This window comes from Zootoca vivipara, chromosome 5 (assembly GCF_963506605.1).
Source record: "Zootoca vivipara chromosome 5, rZooViv1.1, whole genome shotgun sequence".
NCBI classification, from domain to species: domain Eukaryota; kingdom Metazoa; phylum Chordata; class Lepidosauria; order Squamata; family Lacertidae; genus Zootoca; species Zootoca vivipara.
In genome coordinates this window covers 67,280,499-67,290,112 of record NC_083280.1, presented here as the reverse complement: position 1 = coordinate 67,290,112, position 9,614 = coordinate 67,280,499, and positions in this window count along the sequence as shown.

Genomic DNA, 9,614 nt, shown 5'->3' with positions numbered 1-9,614 from the left:
CCTGCTCGGCTGAAGCACGACGGCAGCAGCGGCAGCAAAGCTGCCTCCGCGAGGGAAACCTGGACCTGGACCTGGGCTACCTTCCGCCCACACTCCTTCAAGTCACAGCGAGCACAGACAGCGCTGCCCCACAATGCTCCGTGGCTGTGACTTGAAGGAGTGGGGGGGAGGTAGCCCAGGTCCAGGTCCAGGTTTTCCCCAACGGAGGCAGCTCCGCTGCCGCCACCTCGCTTCAGCCACCGCTGCCAGGAAAGGAGTGGAACGGGCGAGGTGGAGGCAGAGGCACGGGGCAGCTCCGTGTGCCTCCTTGATACGCCCCCTGCTGGGTGGGCACCCTGGCACATTGTGCCAATCAGCCTAATAGGAAGGACGGCCCTGGTTATGGGACAGGAAATAATTTTCACTGAACATGAAACTCAAAGAAAAGGTAACCCAGCTGTACTGAAACAATCGAAGCAACTCTAAGGTTTTGGAAATATCAATCCCCACAAAAATAATGATAATAACAGGCAGCTCTGTATTGCAGCACTCCAGAAAGGTGTGGCATATTGAAAGGCCAATCGTTGCAGGGTAATATCAGGAATACTAGCGAGACAGTGTTTGAGATAAGAATGTAGGCAGAAGCAATAAAAGAAACTGTAGAAGCAGAAACACTAAACTGAGATGCTTTTGGTACAAGGTGATGAACACCATAAAAAGCTGAGAGGTCTCCTGTTTCCTCCTCAGTTGACTGAACACTGCCTTTAATTCAATCATGGTAAAAAAAAAAAAAAGTAGAAGCAAGCTCTTAACCGGATGTGCCTAGATACTGCTTCTTAATGAGATTGATGTGATTATTTTTTTAAAAAAAAATCTTTTGGCTCTGGCAATTGTACAGACACAGAGACTACAAAAGAATTAAATCAATACAGCAGAGTGCTACAGCAAGCTTCCCATTGGAAAGGACTGAGCCACATGATTCAACACAGGGTAAGCGACACTTCCGGACATGTTTTTAAAAATCTCCTTAAACAGGATGCTTAGTGTCCAACTGTTCGTGTAATAGTGGAGGAAGTGTGGCAGCAAACAGTCAACAGGAAGTGGGTGTGCCACCTCCATCTGACCTCACATGATAAGTGCTGCATGCTGAACAAAATGTTTTATAAGCAGAGCAAATCTCAGAGGAACACATGGCAAAGTAATTGCTAGCATGCATGCATGCTAACATACTAAGAACAGATAATTGGATGGGTCCCTCCTAGGGCTAAGGTCCATGGGTGAGTTGATGAGAACTGCAGTGTTTTCTTATCTAAAACATTTTCCTCCTCATTTTGTTGAAAGCATTACTATGCTAAGCCTGAAACAAAGCTTTTGCTGCAGTTTGACAAGACCAAATCCATATTTTCTGAAACAATGTGCAATGCAAAACACAGCTACCATTTGGAATTTGAACTTATCTGAATTTTGCAATGCAGTTTTCCAGACGCGTGTGTGTGTGTGTGTGTGTGTGTGTGTGTGTGTGTGTGTGTGTAGACACACTAGAGTAAAGTGTGCACAAAAATGCATATATTAGTAAAATAGCATTCGGAAAAGCATTATATTAAGAGAAATTGCTTTTCAAAAATGTGAACATTAGGCAAAGATGCATAAAGAAAAAATTGTGATAGGTTAGTGAGAAAGGACTTACTTGTGTAAAAGCCATGCTGGTTCTGCTCCAGAAAGTCTTGTTTTTTGAAATGCTTGGTTATTTTATCTAAAATACTTTCCACCAGTTTTTGTTAAGCAAGTTGGTCTACAATTAGGCAAACACACTTATAAAATGTGTATTGTGGAGGAAATTTGCACAAAAATGCTGATGAATTTTCATGAGTGTTTTTCTTAAAATAATAATAGTAATCACAAAGTGATGTGGAAATGTGGAGAACTGAAGACTGGAAAAATGAGGAACTGAAATTGATATATTAGCCCATCCATACCTGCAGTTAAAGGCACAGGCATCACCCTCTTCATTCCTATGGTTTGTTTCCTAGCAGAAGATTCAGGTGACTATTTCCCAGCTGGCTCCTGGAGGCACTAGGAATGGCTCCAAGGCCAGAGACCACTTATAGCTACAGGCGCCATCTTTGTGTCATAGGGTTAGTTTTTAAAAATAAAATAGTTAACCAGTTCAGTTGTATCTTGAAAGCAAAGAAGAGCTGAAGTGAAAAAATACACTTTTGCAGAGTTCTCTGAGGAGAGGGATTGATAGTTAAACCACTCCTAAGAATAGTAATTCTGTGAGGGAAACAGGGCTGTCCTAACAACTCTCAGTACCCTTAACAAACTATAGTTCCCAGAATGCTTCCCCCCCCTTTGCTCCTTGTCCTATAGCCCACTAAAACTTGAATTTAGCAAAGAGCAGATTAAGAAGGGTCGACAACAATATGACTGTAGCCACCTTAGTGACACATGTAAGTGGTCTCCTTGTGTGAGCAGTTTTACTTCAAAATAAAGAGGTCACACAGGTGGCAGCACCTTGGGCCTCTCTGTTGCTGCTGAGGCGCTTGGCCAGCTCTGCCGTATGTGCCTTGACAGCCCGCCCATAGTGCTTCTTGGGCTGTTGCACTGGGCTCCTCTGCTAAAAAAAGGTTGACAATTCTGGGCAACCTGGGGGGGGCAGGGCAGATGTGTGCACCCTGGCGCTGCATATGCTTAAGACAATCACTTTGGCATAGAATAGGCCACAACTTGAGTGATTACAGATCTTTTTAAAAAAATATTTTTATTAAAATTTTCAAAAATACAACAATAATACAGAACAAAGAAAAAGAAAAAAAAGCAAAAAACAAAAAAAACAAAAACATATTAAGCATACATATTATTTAGTTTTTTCACATTGTATATTGGAACCTCCTCGGGTTCCCTTCCCCTGTGGTTCTTTGGCTCATTTATACTTAGCAAATTCTAAACCATTTTAATCACCTTGTATAATCCTATTTTCTCCCTTTCACATAACATATTCGTAAAATTCCACAGTTTATTTACAACTTAATTTCTGATCTTAATATGTCACTTTTGCATATTTCTTTAAATACAACTTAAAATCTTTCCATTCTTCTTCCATCGCTTCCTCTCCCCGGTTGCGAATTCTTCCGGTCATCTCAGCCAATTCCATAAACTCCATCATCTTGAGTGATTACAGATCTTGGCAGGCATTGTGTGTGTGCAGGGCCGGCCCTACAGCAAGGCTGGGTGGCGCAGGGCACCAGGGCGCCGGGCCACCAGGGGGGCGCCGCGCTGCGCCCACCAGACAGCCGTGCTGGGAAACGGGGCAGGGGGGCGCCAGAGGGGTCTTTGCATCACGGCGCCAGGGCTCCAGATATGCTTATGATGGCCCTGGGTGTGTATCCAGTATCAATGAATCCACAGCTGATTGATTGTTTGGCAGGGTTAACCAAGGTTAAGAATTGCCCTATGACATACATCAAATGGGGGCCACCCTCCAAGATCAACATTTTGGGATCACCATTAGCCACCATCTGGGCATCTGGACAGAAGCACCTCCCCTTGAATCCCCTAAAAGGGATATTGTCTGGATGCTCTCTGCAGCTCCTGGCTGGTATAAAGACAAGGAAAAGTTTCTTACCATCCTTTTTTTATTTCAATCTTTACAGAGAGAGGCTATAGAACCCAGCCTCTTGGATGATGGTGTTGTCCCGAGTGAATCTCCACCACCACTGCCCCGTCTCTCCCACTTCCTCATTCGTCACCATCATTTCCTCCTCTACATGTGCTGCTACATGCGCTCTGTCTTTGAGCTCTTTGCTCTCCTACTTTTAAGGCTCATCGGGTTCTGGGAGATGGAGGGTCTGGAATGCTTTCTAATGACAACATGTTATTCCAGCTCTCCCATGATTTCCCAGCTTTTCCCCTCATCTGCCTCTGAGCTGTGACCTGCCTCAAACCCCGTTGTAAATCTATACTGTCTTCCTCTTTCTCCTCCCTAGAAGGGTCAGGATGGAGAGGTGGTCTCCACCACTCCTCCTCTGCCCAGTCCCTGACGGATACCCTGCTTCCTTATGATCACAATGGGTGGGACTCCAAGGATGTCCACCTTGGCTAAGAATTCCACCCTATGCCTTAACTGCTATCAGGTTGTGGCAAAAGCCCCAGACAAGTCCAATGCAGTCTGAAGACCAATTCCTCCCTGGCCCCGAATACAATGACCGAAAAATTCTGAGACCTGGAGCATAACACTTAGTGAAGGAGGGTAGGAAATCAGTGCTGACTGAGCCCAGGTGTGGAGCGTGACTGGCTTATATAGGCAGGGAATAGACCAGAGAAAAGAGGTTTCCCCTCTGGTCCACACCTGAAGCCATGCCCCTCAGCTTGCCCACAATTAGCTGCAGTTGTGGGCAGGCCCTGGAAGCCTAGGCACCGGAAGTCCGCCCAGTCACCATTGGGGCCATGCCAGACCACAAACACTGCGCCCCATAGCAGCTGGTAAGTGGTCTATTTGGGGCTCTCTCCAGTCACCGCTGCCAGTACTGACCGCTAGAAGGAAATCTGCTGGTTTGATTATACATGTAAAACACATGGATTGGCCTTTATTCATGGAGCCTGAAAAGAAGAAAAGGCACAGCCATTGGCCTCTGAGTGGGAGCAAGTATTATTGGCCTGGTGATCAGCCTAAATGCATCATGGACAGCTTCCATCCATATGTGTTTTTCTGCCTTTGTGGCCACTGCTAAACGGCTATCATTTTGTACACAAACATGTCTATCTTAATTTACTCATTCAGTAAGTTGAGAAACCACATAATTGGAAGACAGCAAATAGTTCAGTATGTGTATGATGCTGTTGCTGCTGTTTTGTGTGTTTCAAAGAAATGATTTTCTAAAATTAAGATCTCATATGAGGATGTCAGCAAAGACTTCCTAGTTTTTACTACAGGGAGGAGTGGAGAAAACTTACATCAGTTCAGAAATATCATGAACAAGAGGCTGCAGCAGTTTCCTCCACAAAGATTTGTAGATATATGATGATGGCATGCATTGCATATTAAAAATTAGGATCACTCTGTCAAGCCGCCACTTGGAGATCAATTCATGGTGGTCTCAAGCAATGTTTTTTGTTCTGGCACATTAAACAGACTGAAGACATATGTCTAAATTTAAGACATCCTTTGGGTTCCCTATACATATGAGCCAACTGAGAAATTTGAACTATTTCAAAGCCTTTGTTTCGGCATATATTTTTAATTATCTTGCCTTTTACTATTCTTCTCCAGTAAAGTATAATCAGACAAAATAGATCCTGCTGGGCATCGTCATGCTTAATAAAAGTAAGGATGAAAATCTGCAGATTTGGCGACACTGTGGCGCATGTGATACACCAGTGGCTCTGCTGCAGTCTTATTTAATTATAACACCACATGCAGCTGTAATAAGGTAATTCTCTGTTTACATAAGTTCTGGCACTCCTGCTATACTTTTGCTCATCTGGGGTGCTAAGGATTTCCAGCTAGTAGCACTCTCCATGATGGAGGAAACCCAAGTGAAAATAGTGGATGGAGAAAGGAAGCATACTGCTCAGAACAGGAATGCAGGCATTTAGGAAGAGCATCAGTTGCTGGGCGTGATTGGGTCACACCCTCTCGTGTAAATCAGGAGGAAAGCAACCCCACTGGTAGAGATGAAAGGATATTGGTGTGCACCAACAGAATAAATTAGTCAGTTTTTCCTTTCTTCATAGGTGTGAGTTTCCCAGGTTATACTTTTGAGGCTGCAATCTAGGAGTAGGTGACGAGGAGCTCTCTAGATGTTGTTTGAGTCCAACTGTCATAAGCCTTAACCATCATGGCCAAAGACTATGGGAGTTGTGGTCCAGCAATATCTGGAGAACATCATGTTGGCTCCCCTTGCTGCAATCTTTTACATACTTACCTGGAAATAAACCCATCTTGAAACCAGTGAGGCTTACTTCTGGCATGAATAAACATGTACAGGATTGTACTGTTAGTCATGGGAGAGTTCATTCAAGTTACTCCTGTGTCTTCATTTTATATATATATATGCCAATTAATAACTGAGACATGAGGAGTACTATGCTAAGATTCTGGAACAGAATCCCCAGTATATGTAAAGGGTTTGTTCCCTGGACATGGTAAATATAATTTTTGTAAATATTCAACCCTATGTATGAATGTGTGAACCTATCTAATTTTGCAAAACTTAAAAGCCTGACTTGCCTGCTTGTTAAAGCTTCATGGTAGATGGCTGAAATCCTAGTACATAGGTTTCACTCATCACTGTTGGTCTCTTACGCAAACTTGCTTTAACATGCATTGTAATCTGTTGTGCTAATTAAGTTAAATTAATTTAGCAGGAGGGAATTGATTCAATAGCATTAGTTGGACATAGCGGTGTTAGATCCAAGTATCTTGCCCTACACGTGAGGTAAGGCAATCTATGCCATTCCCCAAGTAGTTCTCAGGCATTCCTTTTGCAAGGAAACAGGCTGGTAGAAGCCTCTGTGTAAAGCCTAACAATTATTTGCAGCGCATATTCATGATCAAGGACCAGTAAGTGCCATGCAAACTTTTTGGGTTAAGGAGAGGTTTGGAGAGCATTTATAATAAAGTACAATCTTCATGAGTACAGCAACAGCCATGATGCTAAAAAAAAAGAGAGGCCCTTATTTTGCTTGATGCCATCATATAACAGCAAGCTCAACTTGGAATAAGCCAGGCCCGGCTCTAGGTGCACTCCCGGTGGCGCGGGGCGCGGGGCCAGCAGGGGGGGTGCTGCACGCTTCGAGGGCGGGGGCGACGGAGCGATCTCCGCGGCTCAGCGCCAGGGCGCCCGACCTGCTCGAGACAGCCCTGGAATAAGCCGTCAGTTTCAGTGACATATCATTGGACAATTAACATGCAGCCTTAACTTCCAGTTCACGAATAGTTTCCACTTGTTTTAAAGAATTGTTCTGTTCATATGGGGGGAGGAATCATTTCCTTAATGGGTATTTATGGACCGGTGGCAAAAAAAATTTTTTTCTTTGCTGGATTACATAAGGATATGTTATTTTAAAGACTAACCATTGGGCAAATCCACAGCATCCATGTGAAGCTTCCCCCAAAGAATCCTGGTAACTGCATTTTGTTAAGGGTGCTGGGAATTATACTTAATCCTCTACAGACCATGTGTGAGTAACTAACAAATTTAAAAAATGGCTGCTGCCCTTTTTAAAACCACAGGGCTTGCGCACAGAGAGCCCCAGTAGCAGAGTTTAAATCCATCATTAGGCAGATTTAATGAAGCATAGGAATAGGCTTTAAAACTGTTTTTAATACACTACAGCTGCTTTAAGGTAGCTGCCCCCACCCTCTGCCCAGGACCGCAATACCTCAAGGACTGCTTCTTCCCGTATGAACCTACCCAGACCCTGAGATCATCTTCCGAGGCCCTCCTTCGTGTGCCACCTCCTTGAGAGGTCCGGAGGGTGGCGACATGAGAACGGGCCTTCTCAGTAGTGGCTCCCCATCTGTGGAATGCTCTCCCCAGGGAAGTTCGCCTTCATTATATACCGTTAGGCACCAGGCAAAAACGTTCCTTTTTAACCAGGCCTTTGGTTGATCTTATTGACATCCAACACCCTTTTAGAATGTGGCTCTTTTTGGGGTTTTTTATTGGGTTATTGTTTTTGGTTTGATTTTATATGTTGTGGTCTTGTTTGTCAACTGTCCTGAGACCTCCAAGTATAGGCCGGTGTATAAATTGAATAAATAATAATAATAATAATAATAATAATAATAATAATACCCTAATGCCATGAAACAGACCACATTCTGAAGTAAGTTTAAAAACTATTTATTTACTTACTTGATCCAAGGTCACAGTAATGTGTTGTGTTATGTAGCAATAAGAAATGCAGGTATATGTTCTTAGGTAGAAAAAAATGGCAAAGGCAGCCTCAGACACATGTTTGACACAGATACCTATGTTGAGGCATGTCTGACTCCACTGCATGCAGTATGAAGGGGGGGGGGAGAGATAGAAACAGGAAACAAGACTTCCTTCGTCCCTCTTAGGAGAAGAGGAGATGTGGCATATCTGACACTACTTCAGCAATTAGAACTCTGTGGTCCTTAACCCCTTCAATGGCATGGTTAGGTTTGACTCCCACAAAAACTACGATTCCCATTATCCTTTGCCATGTGCTTTAAATCATGCATTTTAAATGTGTGCTGGATGCACTTTCAATATATGGTGTAGTTCTGCCCAAGCTCTACTCCCTAGCTGTAAACTGTAAACTGTAAAGTGTGTAAACTGTGTAAACTGTGTGTGTGTGTGTGTGTATGTATGTATCCGTATCCCATCCCATCCGTAAGAGCACTGCAGGAAGGTAACAGCCTTGTTGGGGAGTGCCTTGAGATAATATATACAAAAGGCCTATAGTACATACATGTGCTTTCCAGCTGGCTTCTCAAATTCGGATTTGGAGGCACACCAAATAAAAACAGATGTTGAAATTTTAGGAAGCTGACATTGGGGACAAATTTCTTATTTGGGCTTGGATCTTGAATCTTGTGTCATGGAGGCAGGGGAGAGGGAGAAAAGTGTCACTCCTTCATTAAGGCCACAATCCTATATACACTCACCTGAGAGTAAGACCCACTGAATCAAGTAATATTTGCTTTGAATAGGATTGTGCTTTACAGGTGGTTTGTAGACTGTACCCATAGACTATGTTTGGGCAATAGTTTCAACAGTTTGTATACCACTTATCACCATAGTCTCTGGCTGTGTACGCACCTTACATTTAAAGCACATTTGCCCAGGGCCGTCTTAAGCATATCTGGCGCCCTGGCGCGTGGTACGAAGATCCCTCCGGCACGCCCACGCCCCGTTTCCCAGCGTGGCTGTCTGGCGGGCGCAGTGTGGCTGCCACAGGCACAGCAGCACAGCACCCCCCTGGCGGCCCGGCGCCACCCAGCCTTGCTGTAGGGCCGACCCTGCATTTGCCCCCTCCCCCCCAAAAAAATCCTAGGAGCTGCAGCTTACCATTCACAGAGCTAAAGTTCACAACACCCTTAACACACTACAGTTCCAAAGATTCTTTCAAGGGGGTCCTAAAAAGTGCTTTAAATGCATTGTATGTATAGCCTACAGCCTTTGTGGGTTTACCTTTCCCCTATCTTCTTTTGTGGCTTTCTGGTCCTGTGTGGTCAAAGATAGGTGCGTAGGTCTTAGTCCATAGTCTCCAAGTCATGCTTTCCTCCTCTCTGTTCTTGTTTCCTTTTGCATCATAGCGTTTAGATGGTGAGACTGCAGACTGTCTTATTTTTTTTTATATCTGTATACAGTAATGCTTAGTATAAATAAGTATTAACAACTGCACTGCAATCCAGCCTTCTATTTTGCACCATAATAGCTACTACTTCATGGCACCTGAAAAGACCTTCTTGAACCACGCACTACTAGTATGGATGGTGCAAAGGAAGAGCAATCAATGGGGATGTTACTTGCAATGCCCCTTCTTCATCTGTCATTTAGTAGGTGGAGAAGGCAAGCTGGATTTCAACAGGTCTTGTGAGAATTCAGTTTCCAGCATCATCTTACACATACCAAGATTAGATAGGTCTTTAGTCTGTCGGA